The sequence below is a fragment of the Mya arenaria genome, chromosome 15 (genome assembly GCF_026914265.1).
Source record: "Mya arenaria isolate MELC-2E11 chromosome 15, ASM2691426v1".
NCBI classification, from domain to species: Eukaryota; Metazoa; Mollusca; class Bivalvia; order Myida; family Myidae; genus Mya; species Mya arenaria.
In genome coordinates, this window is record NC_069136.1 from 26,325,881 (window position 1) to 26,342,393 (window position 16,513).

Genomic DNA, 16,513 nt, shown 5'->3' on the forward strand with positions numbered 1-16,513 from the left:
TCCTATTTTTTAATAAAACAACAAACAACAGCTGATAGATACCGAATTGAACAAAGTTGTGAAATGTTTAGCCTAAAATCAATGTGCGTGAAGTTAGCAGCACAACAGCATAGCAGCAAGCTGCCAGCAGCAAGTTGATATGCTGCTGGCAGCTAGCTGCTATGCTGCTGGCAGCTAGCTGCTACATTTTTTAAATATGAATATAATGATTTATATGAACTATATACTACTTTAGTTAATCATTGTATGCTTTCCAGCTGTTTATAGGAATATAAATAGTGCTAAGAAAAAATGAGATTTTGTTTTAACTTAATGTTTGGTAAACTTTTGATTACTTCGGGTCTTTTTGATAAGCGGTCCACCATCACAGTTATTTTCCTGCGTAAGAACAATTTCTCATCTTACAAACCAGCTAGGGCCAACGGGACCATACCAACTAAACGTAATCGAAATTTGCTGCTGTAAAAGCCATTTTGGGGACGCACTGACCCGAAAATTCGAGTAAGGGGACCATAACGAAAAGTGCAGGGATGAACTAGGCCACGAGCCCTACAATGTGTGCTATTTCGATAGTTGGAGCTTTTGTCCTGAGTAGGCGAAAATAGAGCTCGAAAATCGAAATTTGCTGCTGTAAAAGCCATTTTGGGGACGCACTGACCCGAAAATTCGAGTAAGGGGACCATAACGAAAAGTGCAGGGATGAACTAGGCCACGAGCCCTACAATGTGTGCTATTTCGATAGTTGGAGCTTTTGTCCTGAGTAGGCGAAAATAGAGCTCGAAAATCGAAATTTGCTGCTGTAAAAGCCATTTTGGGGACGCACTGACCCGAAAATTCGAGTAAGGGGACCATAACGAAAAGTGCAGGGATGAACTAGGCCACGAGCCCTACAATGTGTGCTATTTCGATAGTTGGAGCTTTTGTCCTGAGTAGGCGAAAATAGAGCTCGAAAATCGAAATTTGCTGCTGTAAAAGCCATTTTGGGGACGCACTGACCCGAAAATTCGAGTAAGGGGACCATAACGAAAAGTGCAGGGATGAACTAGGCCACGAGCCCTACAATGTGTGCTATTTCGATAGTTGGAGCTTTTGTCCTGAGTAGGCGAAAATAGAGCTCGAAAATCGAAATTTGCTGCTGTAAAAGCCATTTTGGGGACGCACTGACCCGAAAATTCGAGTAAGGGGACCATAACGAAAAGTGCAGGGATGAACTAGGCCACGAGCCCTACAATGTGTGCTATTTCGATAGTTGGAGCTTTTGTCCTGAGTAGGCGAAAATAGAGCTCGAAAATCGAAATTTGCTGCTGTAAAAGCCATTTTGGGGACGCACTGACCCGAAAATTCGAGTAAGGGGACCATAACGAAAAGTGCAGGGATGAACTAGGCCACGAGCCCTACAATGTGTGCTATTTCGATAGTTGGAGCTTTTGTCCTGAGTAGGCGAAAATAGAGCTCGAAAATCGAAATTTGCTGCTGTAAAAGCCATTTTGGGGACGCACTGACCCGAAAATTCGAGTAAGGGGACCATAACGAAAAGTGCAGGGATGAACTAGGCCACGAGCCCTACAATGTGTGCTATTTCGATAGTTGGAGCTTTTGTCCTGAGTAGGCGAAAATAGAGCTCGAAAATCGAAATTTGCTGCTGTAAAAGCCATTTTGGGGACGCACTGACCCGAAAATTCGAGTAAGGGGACCATAACGAAAAGTGCAGGGATGAACTAGGCCACGAGCCCTACAATGTGTGCTATTTCGATAGTTGGAGCTTTTGTCCTGAGTAGGCGAAAATAGAGCTCGAAAATCGAAATTTGCTGCTGTAAAAGCCATTTTGGGGACGCACTGACCCGAAAATTCGAGTAAGGGGACCATAACGAAAAGTGCAGGGATGAACTAGGCCACGAGCCCTACAATGTGTGCTATTTCGATAGTTGGAGCTTTTGTCCTGAGTAGGCGAAAATAGAGCTCGAAAATCGAAATTTGCTGCTGTAAAAGCCATTTTGGGGACGCACTGACCCGAAAATTCGAGTAAGGGGACCATAACGAAAAGTGCAGGGATGAACTAGGCCACGAGCCCTACAATGTGTGCTATTTCGATAGTTGGAGCTTTTGTCCTGAGTAGGCGAAAATAGAGCTCGAAAATCGAAATTTGCTGCTGTAAAAGCCATTTTGGGGACGCACTGACCCGAAAATTCGAGTAAGGGGACCATAACGAAAAGTGCAGGGATGAACTAGGCCACGAGCCCTACAATGTGTGCTATTTCGATAGTTGGAGCTATTGTCCTGAGTAGGCGAAAATAGAGCTCGAAAATCGAAATTTGCTGCTGTAAAAGCCATTTTGGGGACGCACTGACCCGAAAATTCGAGTAAGGGGACCATAACGAAAAGTGCAGGGATGAACTAGGCCACGAGCCCTACAATGTGTGCTATTTCGATAGTTGGAGCTTTTGTCCTGAGTAGGCGAAAATAGAGCTCGAAAATCGAAATTTGCTGCTGTAAAAGCCATTTTGGGGACGCACTGACCCGAAAATTCGAGTAAGGGGACCATAACGAAAAGTGCAGGGATGAACTAGGCCACGAGCCCTACAATGTGTGCTATTTCGATAGTTGGAGCTTTTGTCCTGAGTAGGCGAAAATAGAGCTCGAAAATCGAAATTTGCTGCTGTAAAAGCCATTTTGGGGACGCACTGACCCGAAAATTCGAGTAAGGGGACCATAACGAAAAGTGCAGGGATGAACTAGGCCACGAGCCCTACAATGTGTGCTATTTCGATAGTTGGAGCTTTTGTCCTGAGTAGGCGAAAATAGAGCTCGAAAATCGAAATTTGCTGCTGTAAAAGCCATTTTGGGGACGCACTGACCCGAAAATTCGAGTAAGGGGACCATAACGAAAAGTGCAGGGATGAACTAGGCCACGAGCCCTACAATGTGTGCTATTTCGATAGTTGGAGCTTTTGTCCTGAGTAGGCGAAAATAGAGCTCGAAAATCGAAATTTGCTGCTGTAAAAGCCATTTTGGGGACGCACTGACCCGAAAATTCGAGTAAGGGGACCATAACGAAAAGTGCAGGGATGAACTAGGCCACGAGCCCTACAATGTGTGCTATTTCGATAGTTGGAGCTTTTGTCCTGAGTAGGCGAAAATAGAGCTCGAAAATCGAAATTTGCTGCTGTAAAAGCCATTTTGGGGACGCACTGACCCGAAAATTCGAGTAAGGGGACCATAACGAAAAGTGCAGGGATGAACTAGGCCACGAGCCCTACAATGTGTGCTATTTCGATAGTTGGAGCTTTTGTCCTGAGTAGGCGAAAATAGAGCTCGAAAATCGAAATTTGCTGCTGTAAAAGCCATTTTGGGGACGCACTGACCCGAAAATTCGAGTAAGGGGACCATAACGAAAAGTGCAGGGATGAACTAGGCCACGAGCCCTACAATGTGTGCTATTTCGATAGTTGGAGCTTTTGTCCTGAGTAGGCGAAAATAGAGCTCGAAAATCGAAATTTGCTGCTGTAAAAGCCATTTTGGGGACGCACTGACCCGAAAATTCGAGTAAGGGGACCATAACGAAAAGTGCAGGGATGAACTAGGCCACGAGCCCTACAATGTGTGCTATTTCGATAGTTGGAGCTTTTGTCCTGAGTAGGCGAAAATAGAGCTCGAAAATCGAAATTTGCTGCTGTAAAAGCCATTTTGGGGACGCACTGACCCGAAAATTCGAGTAAGGGGACCATAACGAAAAGTGCAGGGATGAACTAGGCCACGAGCCCTACAATGTGTGCTATTTCGATAGTTGGAGCTTTTGTCCTGAGTAGGCGAAAATAGAGCTCGAAAATCGAAATTTGCTGCTGTAAAAGCCATTTTGGGGACGCACTGACCCGAAAATTCGAGTAAGGGGACCATAACGAAAAGTGCAGGGATGAACTAGGCCACGAGCCCTACAATGTGTGCTATTTCGATAGTTGGAGCTTTTGTCCTGAGTAGGCGAAAATAGAGCTCGAAAATCGAAATTTGCTGCTGTAAAAGCCATTTTGGGGACGCACTGACCCGAAAATTCGAGTAAGGGGACCATAACGAAAAGTGCAGGGATGAACTAGGCCACGAGCCCTACAATGTGTGCTATTTCGATAGTTGGAGCTTTTGTCCTGAGTAGGCGAAAATAGAGCTCGAAAATCGAAATTTGCTGCTGTAAAAGCCATTTTGGGGACGCACTGACCCGAAAATTCGAGTAAGGGGACCATAACGAAAAGTGCAGGGATGAACTAGGCCACGAGCCCTACAATGTGTGCTATTTCGATAGTTGGAGCTTTTGTCCTGAGTAGGCGAAAATAGAGCTCGAAAATCGAAATTTGCTGCTGTAAAAGCCATTTTGGGGACGCACTGACCCGAAAATTCGAGTAAGGGGACCATAACGAAAAGTGCAGGGATGAACTAGGCCACGAGCCCTACAATGTGTGCTATTTCGATAGTTGGAGCTTTTGTCCTGAGTAGGCGAAAATAGAGCTCGAAAATCGAAATTTGCTGCTGTAAAAGCCATTTTGGGGACGCACTGACCCGAAAATTCGAGTAAGGGGACCATAACGAAAAGTGCAGGGATGAACTAGGCCACGAGCCCTACAATGTGTGCTATTTCGATAGTTGGAGCTTTTGTCCTGAGTAGGCGAAAATAGAGCTCGAAAATCGAAATTTGCTGCTGTAAAAGCCATTTTGGGGACGCACTGACCCGAAAATTCGAGTAAGGGGACCATAACGAAAAGTGCAGGGATGAACTAGGCCACGAGCCCTACAATGTGTGCTATTTCGATAGTTGGAGCTTTTGTCCTGAGTAGGCGAAAATAGAGCTCGAAAATCGAAATTTGCTGCTGTAAAAGCCATTTTGGGGACGCACTGACCCGAAAATTCGAGTAAGGGGACCATAACGAAAAGTGCAGGGATGAACTAGGCCACGAGCCCTACAATGTGTGCTATTTCGATAGTTGGAGCTTTTGTCCTGAGTAGGCGAAAATAGAGCTCGAAAATCGAAATTTGCTGCTGTAAAAGCCATTTTGGGGACGCACTGACCCGAAAATTCGAGTAAGGGGACCATAACGAAAAGTGCAGGGATGAACTAGGCCACGAGCCCTACAATGTGTGCTATTTCGATAGTTGGAGCTATTGTCCTGAGTAGGCGAAAATAGAGCTCGAAAATCGAAATTTGCTGCTGTAAAAGCCATTTTGGGGACGCACTGACCCGAAAATTCGAGTAAGGGGACCATAACGAAAAGTGCAGGGATGAACTAGGCCACGAGCCCTACAATGTGTGCTATTTCGATAGTTGGAGCTTTTGTCCTGAGTAGGCGAAAATAGAGCTCGAAAATCGAAATTTGCTGCTGTAAAAGCCATTTTGGGGACGCACTGACCCGAAAATTCGAGTAAGGGGACCATAACGAAAAGTGCAGGGATGAACTAGGCCACGAGCCCTACAATGTGTGCTATTTCGATAGTTGGAGCTTTTGTCCTGAGTAGGCGAAAATAGAGCTCGAAAATCGAAATTTGCTGCTGTAAAAGCCATTTTGGGGACGCACTGACCCGAAAATTCGAGTAAGGGGACCATAACGAAAAGTGCAGGGATGAACTAGGCCACGAGCCCTACAATGTGTGCTATTTCGATAGTTGGAGCTTTTGTCCTGAGTAGGCGAAAATAGAGCTCGAAAATCGAAATTTGCTGCTGTAAAAGCCATTTTGGGGACGCACTGACCCGAAAATTCGAGTAAGGGGACCATAACGAAAAGTGCAGGGATGAACTAGGCCACGAGCCCTACAATGTGTGCTATTTCGATAGTTGGAGCTTTTGTCCTGAGTAGGCGAAAATAGAGCTCGAAAATCGAAATTTGCTGCTGTAAAAGCCATTTTGGGGACGCACTGACCCGAAAATTCGAGTAAGGGGACCATAACGAAAAGTGCAGGGATGAACTAGGCCACGAGCCCTACAATGTGTGCTATTTCGATAGTTGGAGCTTTTGTCCTGAGTAGGCGAAAATAGAGCTCGAAAATCGAAATTTGCTGCTGTAAAAGCCATTTTGGGGACGCACTGACCCGAAAATTCGAGTAAGGGGACCATAACGAAAAGTGCAGGGATGAACTAGGCCACGAGCCCTACAATGTGTGCTATTTCGATAGTTGGAGCTTTTGTCCTGAGTAGGCGAAAATAGAGCTCGAAAATCGAAATTTGCTGCTGTAAAAGCCATTTTGGGGACGCACTGACCCGAAAATTCGAGTAAGGGGACCATAACGAAAAGTGCAGGGATGAACTAGGCCACGAGCCCTACAATGTGTGCTATTTCGATAGTTGGAGCTTTTGTCCTGAGTAGGCGAAAATAGAGCTCGAAAATCGAAATTTGCTGCTGTAAAAGCCATTTTGGGGACGCACTGACCCGAAAATTCGAGTAAGGGGACCATAACGAAAAGTGCAGGGATGAACTAGGCCACGAGCCCTACAATGTGTGCTATTTCGATAGTTGGAGCTTTTGTCCTGAGTAGGCGAAAATAGAGCTCGAAAATCGAAATTTGCTGCTGTAAAAGCCATTTTGGGGACGCACTGACCCGAAAATTCGAGTAAGGGGACCATAACGAAAAGTGCAGGGATGAACTAGGCCACGAGCCCTACAATGTGTGCTATTTCGATAGTTGGAGCTTTTGTCCTGAGTAGGCGAAAATAGAGCTCGAAAATCGAAATTTGCTGCTGTAAAAGCCATTTTGGGGACGCACTGACCCGAAAATTCGAGTAAGGGGACCATAACGAAAAGTGCAGGGATGAACTAGGCCACGAGCCCTACAATGTGTGCTATTTCGATAGTTGGAGCTTTTGTCCTGAGTAGGCGAAAATAGAGCTCGAAAATCGAAATTTGCTGCTGTAAAAGCCATTTTGGGGACGCACTGACCCGAAAATTCGAGTAAGGGGACCATAACGAAAAGTGCAGGGATGAACTAGGCCACGAGCCCTACAATGTGTGCTATTTCGATAGTTGGAGCTTTTGTCCTGAGTAGGCGAAAATAGAGCTCGAAAATCGAAATTTGCTGCTGTAAAAGCCATTTTGGGGACGCACTGACCCGAAAATTCGAGTAAGGGGACCATAACGAAAAGTGCAGGGATGAACTAGGCCACGAGCCCTACAATGTGTGCTATTTCGATAGTTGGAGCTTTTGTCCTGAGTAGGCGAAAATAGAGCTCGAAAATCGAAATTTGCTGCTGTAAAAGCCATTTTGGGGACGCACTGACCCGAAAATTCGAGTAAGGGGACCATAACGAAAAGTGCAGGGATGAACTAGGCCACGAGCCCTACAATGTGTGCTATTTCGATAGTTGGAGCTTTTGTCCTGAGTAGGCGAAAATAGAGCTCGAAAATCGAAATTTGCTGCTGTAAAAGCCATTTTGGGGACGCACTGACCCGAAAATTCGAGTAAGGGGACCATAACGAAAAGTGCAGGGATGAACTAGGCCACGAGCCCTACAATGTGTGCTATTTCGATAGTTGGAGCTTTTGTCCTGAGTAGGCGAAAATAGAGCTCGAAAATCGAAATTTGCTGCTGTAAAAGCCATTTTGGGGACGCACTGACCCGAAAATTCGAGTAAGGGGACCATAACGAAAAGTGCAGGGATGAACTAGGCCACGAGCCCTACAATGTGTGCTATTTCGATAGTTGGAGCTTTTGTCCTGAGTAGGCGAAAATAGAGCTCGAAAATCGAAATTTGCTGCTGTAAAAGCCATTTTGGGGACGCACTGACCCGAAAATTCGAGTAAGGGGACCATAACGAAAAGTGCAGGGATGAACTAGGCCACGAGCCCTACAATGTGTGCTATTTCGATAGTTGGAGCTTTTGTCCTGAGTAGGCGAAAATAGAGCTCGAAAATCGAAATTTGCTGCTGTAAAAGCCATTTTGGGGACGCACTGACCCGAAAATTCGAGTAAGGGGACCATAACGAAAAGTGCAGGGATGAACTAGGCCACGAGCCCTACAATGTGTGCTATTTCGATAGTTGGAGCTTTTGTCCTGAGTAGGCGAAAATAGAGCTCGAAAATCGAAATTTGCTGCTGTAAAAGCCATTTTGGGGACGCACTGACCCGAAAATTCGAGTAAGGGGACCATAACGAAAAGTGCAGGGATGAACTAGGCCACGAGCCCTACAATGTGTGCTATTTCGATAGTTGGAGCTTTTGTCCTGAGTAGGCGAAAATAGAGCTCGAAAATCGAAATTTGCTGCTGTAAAAGCCATTTTGGGGACGCACTGACCCGAAAATTCGAGTAAGGGGACCATAACGAAAAGTGCAGGGATGAACTAGGCCACGAGCCCTACAATGTGTGCTATTTCGATAGTTGGAGCTTTTGTCCTGAGTAGGCGAAAATAGAGCTCGAAAATCGAAATTTGCTGCTGTAAAAGCCATTTTGGGGACGCACTGACCCGAAAATTCGAGTAAGGGGACCATAACGAAAAGTGCAGGGATGAACTAGGCCACGAGCCCTACAATGTGTGCTATTTCGATAGTTGGAGCTTTTGTCCTGAGTAGGCGAAAATAGAGCTCGAAAATCGAAATTTGCTGCTGTAAAAGCCATTTTGGGGACGCACTGACCCGAAAATTCGAGTAAGGGGACCATAACGAAAAGTGCAGGGATGAACTAGGCCACGAGCCCTACAATGTGTGCTATTTCGATAGTTGGAGCTTTTGTCCTGAGTAGGCGAAAATAGAGCTCGAAAATCGAAATTTGCTGCTGTAAAAGCCATTTTGGGGACGCACTGACCCGAAAATTCGAGTAAGGGGACCATAACGAAAAGTGCAGGGATGAACTAGGCCACGAGCCCTACAATGTGTGCTATTTCGATAGTTGGAGCTTTTGTCCTGAGTAGGCGAAAATAGAGCTCGAAAATCGAAATTTGCTGCTGTAAAAGCCATTTTGGGGACGCACTGACCCGAAAATTCGAGTAAGGGGACCATAACGAAAAGTGCAGGGATGAACTAGGCCACGAGCCCTACAATGTGTGCTATTTCGATAGTTGGAGCTTTTGTCCTGAGTAGGCGAAAATAGAGCTCGAAAATCGAAATTTGCTGCTGTAAAAGCCATTTTGGGGACGCACTGACCCGAAAATTCGAGTAAGGGGACCATAACGAAAAGTGCAGGGATGAACTAGGCCACGAGCCCTACAATGTGTGCTATTTCGATAGTTGGAGCTTTTGTCCTGAGTAGGCGAAAATAGAGCTCGAAAATCGAAATTTGCTGCTGTAAAAGCCATTTTGGGGACGCACTGACCCGAAAATTCGAGTAAGGGGACCATAACGAAAAGTGCAGGGATGAACTAGGCCACGAGCCCTACAATGTGTGCTATTTCGATAGTTGGAGCTTTTGTCCTGAGTAGGCGAAAATAGAGCTCGAAAATCGAAATTTGCTGCTGTAAAAGCCATTTTGGGGACGCACTGACCCGAAAATTCGAGTAAGGGGACCATAACGAAAAGTGCAGGGATGAACTAGGCCACGAGCCCTACAATGTGTGCTATTTCGATAGTTGGAGCTATTGTCCTGAGTAGGCGAAAATAGAGCTCGAAAATCGAAATTTGCTGCTGTAAAAGCCATTTTGGGGACGCACTGACCCGAAAATTCGAGTAAGGGGACCATAACGAAAAGTGCAGGGATGAACTAGGCCACGAGCCCTACAATGTGTGCTATTTCGATAGTTGGAGCTTTTGTCCTGAGTAGGCGAAAATAGAGCTCGAAAATCGAAATTTGCTGCTGTAAAAGCCATTTTGGGGACGCACTGACCCGAAAATTCGAGTAAGGGGACCATAACGAAAAGTGCAGGGATGAACTAGGCCACGAGCCCTACAATGTGTGCTATTTCGATAGTTGGAGCTTTTGTCCTGAGTAGGCGAAAATAGAGCTCGAAAATCGAAATTTGCTGCTGTAAAAGCCATTTTGGGGACGCACTGACCCGAAAATTCGAGTAAGGGGACCATAACGAAAAGTGCAGGGATGAACTAGGCCACGAGCCCTACAATGTGTGCTATTTCGATAGTTGGAGCTTTTGTCCTGAGTAGGCGAAAATAGAGCTCGAAAATCGAAATTTGCTGCTGTAAAAGCCATTTTGGGGACGCACTGACCCGAAAATTCGAGTAAGGGGACCATAACGAAAAGTGCAGGGATGAACTAGGCCACGAGCCCTACAATGTGTGCTATTTCGATAGTTGGAGCTTTTGTCCTGAGTAGGCGAAAATAGAGCTCGAAAATCGAAATTTGCTGCTGTAAAAGCCATTTTGGGGACGCACTGACCCGAAAATTCGAGTAAGGGGACCATAACGAAAAGTGCAGGGATGAACTAGGCCACGAGCCCTACAATGTGTGCTATTTCGATAGTTGGAGCTTTTGTCCTGAGTAGGCGAAAATAGAGCTCGAAAATCGAAATTTGCTGCTGTAAAAGCCATTTTGGGGACGCACTGACCCGAAAATTCGAGTAAGGGGACCATAACGAAAAGTGCAGGGATGAACTAGGCCACGAGCCCTACAATGTGTGCTATTTCGATAGTTGGAGCTTTTGTCCTGAGTAGGCGAAAATAGAGCTCGAAAATCGAAATTTGCTGCTGTAAAAGCCATTTTGGGGACGCACTGACCCGAAAATTCGAGTAAGGGGACCATAACGAAAAGTGCAGGGATGAACTAGGCCACGAGCCCTACAATGTGTGCTATTTCGATAGTTGGAGCTTTTGTCCTGAGTAGGCGAAAATAGAGCTCGAAAATCGAAATTTGCTGCTGTAAAAGCCATTTTGGGGACGCACTGACCCGAAAATTCGAGTAAGGGGACCATAACGAAAAGTGCAGGGATGAACTAGGCCACGAGCCCTACAATGTGTGCTATTTCGATAGTTGGAGCTTTTGTCCTGAGTAGGCGAAAATAGAGCTCGAAAATCGAAATTTGCTGCTGTAAAAGCCATTTTGGGGACGCACTGACCCGAAAATTCGAGTAAGGGGACCATAACGAAAAGTGCAGGGATGAACTAGGCCACGAGCCCTACAATGTGTGCTATTTCGATAGTTGGAGCTTTTGTCCTGAGTAGGCGAAAATAGAGCTCGAAAATCGAAATTTGCTGCTGTAAAAGCCATTTTGGGGACGCACTGACCCGAAAATTCGAGTAAGGGGACCATAACGAAAAGTGCAGGGATGAACTAGGCCACGAGCCCTACAATGTGTGCTATTTCGATAGTTGGAGCTTTTGTCCTGAGTAGGCGAAAATAGAGCTCGAAAATCGAAATTTGCTGCTGTAAAAGCCATTTTGGGGACGCACTGACCCGAAAATTCGAGTAAGGGGACCATAACGAAAAGTGCAGGGATGAACTAGGCCACGAGCCCTACAATGTGTGCTATTTCGATAGTTGGAGCTTTTGTCCTGAGTAGGCGAAAATAGAGCTCGAAAATCGAAATTTGCTGCTGTAAAAGCCATTTTGGGGACGCACTGACCCGAAAATTCGAGTAAGGGGACCATAACGAAAAGTGCAGGGATGAACTAGGCCACGAGCCCTACAATGTGTGCTATTTCGATAGTTGGAGCTTTTGTCCTGAGTAGGCGAAAATAGAGCTCGAAAATCGAAATTTGCTGCTGTAAAAGCCATTTTGGGGACGCACTGACCCGAAAATTCGAGTAAGGGGACCATAACGAAAAGTGCAGGGATGAACTAGGCCACGAGCCCTACAATGTGTGCTATTTCGATAGTTGGAGCTTTTGTCCTGAGTAGGCGAAAATAGAGCTCGAAAATCGAAATTTGCTGCTGTAAAAGCCATTTTGGGGACGCACTGACCCGAAAATTCGAGTAAGGGGACCATAACGAAAAGTGCAGGGATGAACTAGGCCACGAGCCCTACAATGTGTGCTATTTCGATAGTTGGAGCTTTTGTCCTGAGTAGGCGAAAATAGAGCTCGAAAATCGAAATTTGCTGCTGTAAAAGCCATTTTGGGGACGCACTGACCCGAAAATTCGAGTAAGGGGACCATAACGAAAAGTGCAGGGATGAACTAGGCCACGAGCCCTACAATGTGTGCTATTTCGATAGTTGGAGCTTTTGTCCTGAGTAGGCGAAAATAGAGCTCGAAAATCGAAATTTGCTGCTGTAAAAGCCATTTTGGGGACGCACTGACCCGAAAATTCGAGTAAGGGGACCATAACGAAAAGTGCAGGGATGAACTAGGCCACGAGCCCTACAATGTGTGCTATTTCGATAGTTGGAGCTTTTGTCCTGAGTAGGCGAAAATAGAACCCGAAAATTCGACTGAGGGAACTTTAGCGAAAAGTGTAATGTTGAACATTCTTCGTTTAACGCTCCTTTGGCTCATGTTCAGCTAGGCATTGTCAGGTTCATTCGAAACAATCATGGTTATTTAAAACTCATTAAAAAGTATATGTAACTGAATTCCAGGCAGGGATCTATTCTGCATGTCAATGGAGATTTATTAACGCCGGCTAGTAGACAACAGGTTTGGAATCCTAGGCGCTGATTTGCAATTGAAGTGAGTCCGTCTAGCGCAGGTTCGAATTAAAATTGCCGAAAATAAAACAAACAATAGGCGAATAACACCTGCTCAACAAAAACAATAGCTTTATATATTTAGAGACAGATACTGCCAAAAATTTACATTTATTGCTTTATACTAAGAAATTTGCAATCCCCAGTTCGCATCTAACGACAAACATTCTAATGCCGAGCAAACTATTTACTAATACCGTACATACGTATCAACGGAGGGTACACAGAGGTAACATTTTGGATGGTATAAAAGGTACGGAGTGTAAACAGTGTTTAAGTAGAGGGGGACAGAGGGGGTTTCATTAAGCAAATTCTGTGTCACAGAATTGCACCAAAAAGTTTTTTTCTGTAACGAATCTCAGGACATTAATCTAATAGAATTTGTTACGCTTTGATGTCATAATTGTAAAAAAGTACCAAAATGTAAAAAAAAGATTGTGTCCGAGACTGGGTTCGAACCCGCGTCGCCAAAATTGAAATTCGGCGTATTCCTTACTGAGCTACCATAACTATGGGAGACATAATTAAATTATAAAGCTATGTCGGTAGTATCACGTGATAACACCGACTAGGCCAATCACACATAAGGAATGAATTCTACCTGGTAGACATACCCAGTAATCTTTTTTTAATGGTAAAATACAATACTGCTAAACTTAAATAAATTGTAAACTATGTGGTACTTTAATTAGTAAGTTTCAATGCATTGTACACATTTGCAACAAAGTATACGCTGAACTATTTAAACAACATATTATACATTGAAACACTGATTTTAAATCCTCATCATCCTGTCATTGGAATGTTAAGATAACAGTGACTTTGATTGTTAAGAAATACTGCAGATCACAAGTGTTTCCATTAAACTTCTAGAGCAGTAAAGATTCTGAAGTTCTGAACTATTGGCTCAGTATGTACTTGTACAAAATAAATGGCTGTGTACGGCTGTGTCATGTCAAGTAATTTATTTCTCTACATTTATTTCCGTACATACTAAAACCTTTTAACGATTTAGTACATGAAAATGATCGACTTCTTTCATTTCAAGTGAAACATTTCCTCTCTTGATCTTTGGTTATAGTGTAGCCCATTGTTGAGTCATTTTAGTTGCTATTAGCAGCCACCCGCTGTGATTTAATTTCTGCTCCCATTATCTGGAGTTCCTTTGATGATGCTTAATTAATATACTATAAACTGTCAGCAGCGGGCGTTTCTTATGTAATCAACTTAGATCTGACCTATTTATAACTTTTCCCAGCAGGGGTCGTTCACTGCGTTTGTTTGATCAAAAATTTGATGGTCAGTAACACTTACTGGCAATGACATCACACCATTTATAACTTGAGAAACAGGTACTGTAATTTAAAATTAAAGATTTATAAAGCAAAGCGACTCATTTAATATTTTATTTAAATTGTTGTACTGCTATAATAATTTATTTGTGTTAAGAACTATAAGGCAAAACAAAGATTTGGTTAGGGTTAAAACAAACATTTTTTATAAGGCTTGATTTAAGAATATTGATATAAGAACGTTATTTTCCATTGGCGAATAGCGTTAAAGAATTCCTGTATAAAACGTAAAAATGTTTAAACTACATATTAAAAAAGATGTACTCTTATTCCCAAAGAAGATGTACCACAAGTATTAATACAATTGTTTTAATATTTTTTAAACCAATCGGTAGGGTCGCGCCTATATGTAGGTAGGGTTTGTAAGATTTGATTGAGGGTTTTTTTCTGTGTCATTCTTTCTCTTCAATATTTAAAATATGAAAAAAGCAAACAGTTGCTTTCAATAATAATAATAAAAAGTAAATGTTGTGCTTAGTTTGTTATTTATAGGGTGGAGTGGACAGAGCCTTGAATCCAAATTTCGAAATTATATTTGCAACTTTTAAGTGTCCAAAAAAACAACTTTCTGAAATCCTTAAAAGATGCAGAGATCAGTTTCGTTCCAAAATTAAATTTGAACTCACTGACAGTATAAAATGACCAGATTATATATAAAAATGTGCTTTCTATAAGCCATACATTATAAGTTTAGAACCCATCATGTTAACCTTTCTCGATCACCAGAATGTTGATGATATGTGACTATACTCTGGTTCAATCGCCAAGATTCGGAGAGCAAACAGAGACAATTTCAGCCAATCAGAGGCGTTTCACTGTATTCTATTAATAGATTATCTTGCAGTCGGTAAACCTTGGCGATTGCCTATAGCCAATGAAAAAGAGCCTAACATAACACAAATAAATTAGAACACATGAAAGCAAGCGTGGCATGAGACGGCTTATCATACTTCATGAATGATGATTCACAACATGTGTACCGCATTTTGTACTAACACTGCGGAAAATGGTTGAATTTACGGGAAAGAACGGTCCCGTACCATTCGGAGCTCCTCGGCCATTTTTTTCAAAAACAACCTCGGATGTATATGGACGGTTTACATACTTAAAAAAGTGGTACGTTTAAGTCCGCTGCAAATAGATCGCGTAGTAATCTTATTTAGTAGTTAAAATTTATGACTTAACTCTTGGGAATCGTAATTATGTTTGCAATAATACACTTCACTGGCAATCAATTTAAACTGAGAGCAATGAATACAACTCTTAAACACTACATTTAATTAATGCTTTTATTCAAAAAAATACGGACTACTTCAACAGATGTACCGGCATACATCCGAGGTTGTTTTTGAAAAAATGGCCGAGGAGTTCCGAATGGGTCCCGTACATGGGTAGGTATAAAAGAGTGGCCGGACCGGACCAAATGCGGACCAACTGAAATCTCCGAACTGTTACGGAAATCGTTCGGAAGTTTACATAATTTCCCGACCAAATTAAAATACGCATTGCTATGTTTCATAGATATTTTATTATGTCTGGTTAAAATAATAATAATAATAATAATAATAATAATAATAATAATAATAATAATAATAATAATAATAATAATAACAATATTAATAGTAATAATAATAATTATTATTATTATTATTATTATTATTATTATTATTATTATTATTATTATTATTATAATAATGTAATATAATAATAATAATAATAATAATAATAATAATAATAATAATAATAATAATAATAGTAATAATAATAATAATTATTATTATTATTATTATTATTATTATTATTATTATTATTATTATTATTATTAAAATAATATATTATTATAATAAAAACAATAATTAACAGATTATTACATAGTATTTTTAAAAAAAAACATACATAAGTTAATTTAATCTTTGAAAATGATTCCGTGTGAACAATATAGTCACATCCATACATACATACATACATACATACATACATACATACATACATACATACATACATACATACTACATACATACATACATACATACATACATACATACATACATACATACATACATAACATACATACATACATACATACATACATACATACATACATACATAACATACATAACATACATAACATACATACATACATACATACATACATACATACATACATACATACATACATGCATACATGCATACATGCATACATGCATACATGCATACATGCATACATGCATACATACATACATACATACATACATACATACATACATACATACATACATACATAACATACATACATACATAGCATACATAGCATACATACATACATACATACATACATAACATACATAACATACATAACATACATACATACATACATACATACATACATACATACATACATACATACATACATACATACATACATACATACATACATACATACATACATACATACATACATACATACATACATACATACATCCGGTTATCCATTCCCACACCCGTGGATATACGGAGTTATCAATAAATATAAAAAAATGTCATTTTTTGTATTTCTTTTACGTACTTTTGAAGAAAAACATATTTTATGCATAGCATTTTTGGCAAAAATATATATATGTATGT

The 16,513-nt window shown here is 41.8% G+C and overlaps 1 protein-coding gene across 2 annotated transcripts in view; it reads right to left on the reverse strand.

Annotated features, from left to right (window-relative positions):
* Positions 1 to 16,513, reverse strand: part of LOC128219775 (perlucin-like protein) — a 63,651-nt gene that overhangs the window by 34,956 nt on the left and 12,182 nt on the right. The gene's annotated exons all lie outside the window — the stretch shown is intronic.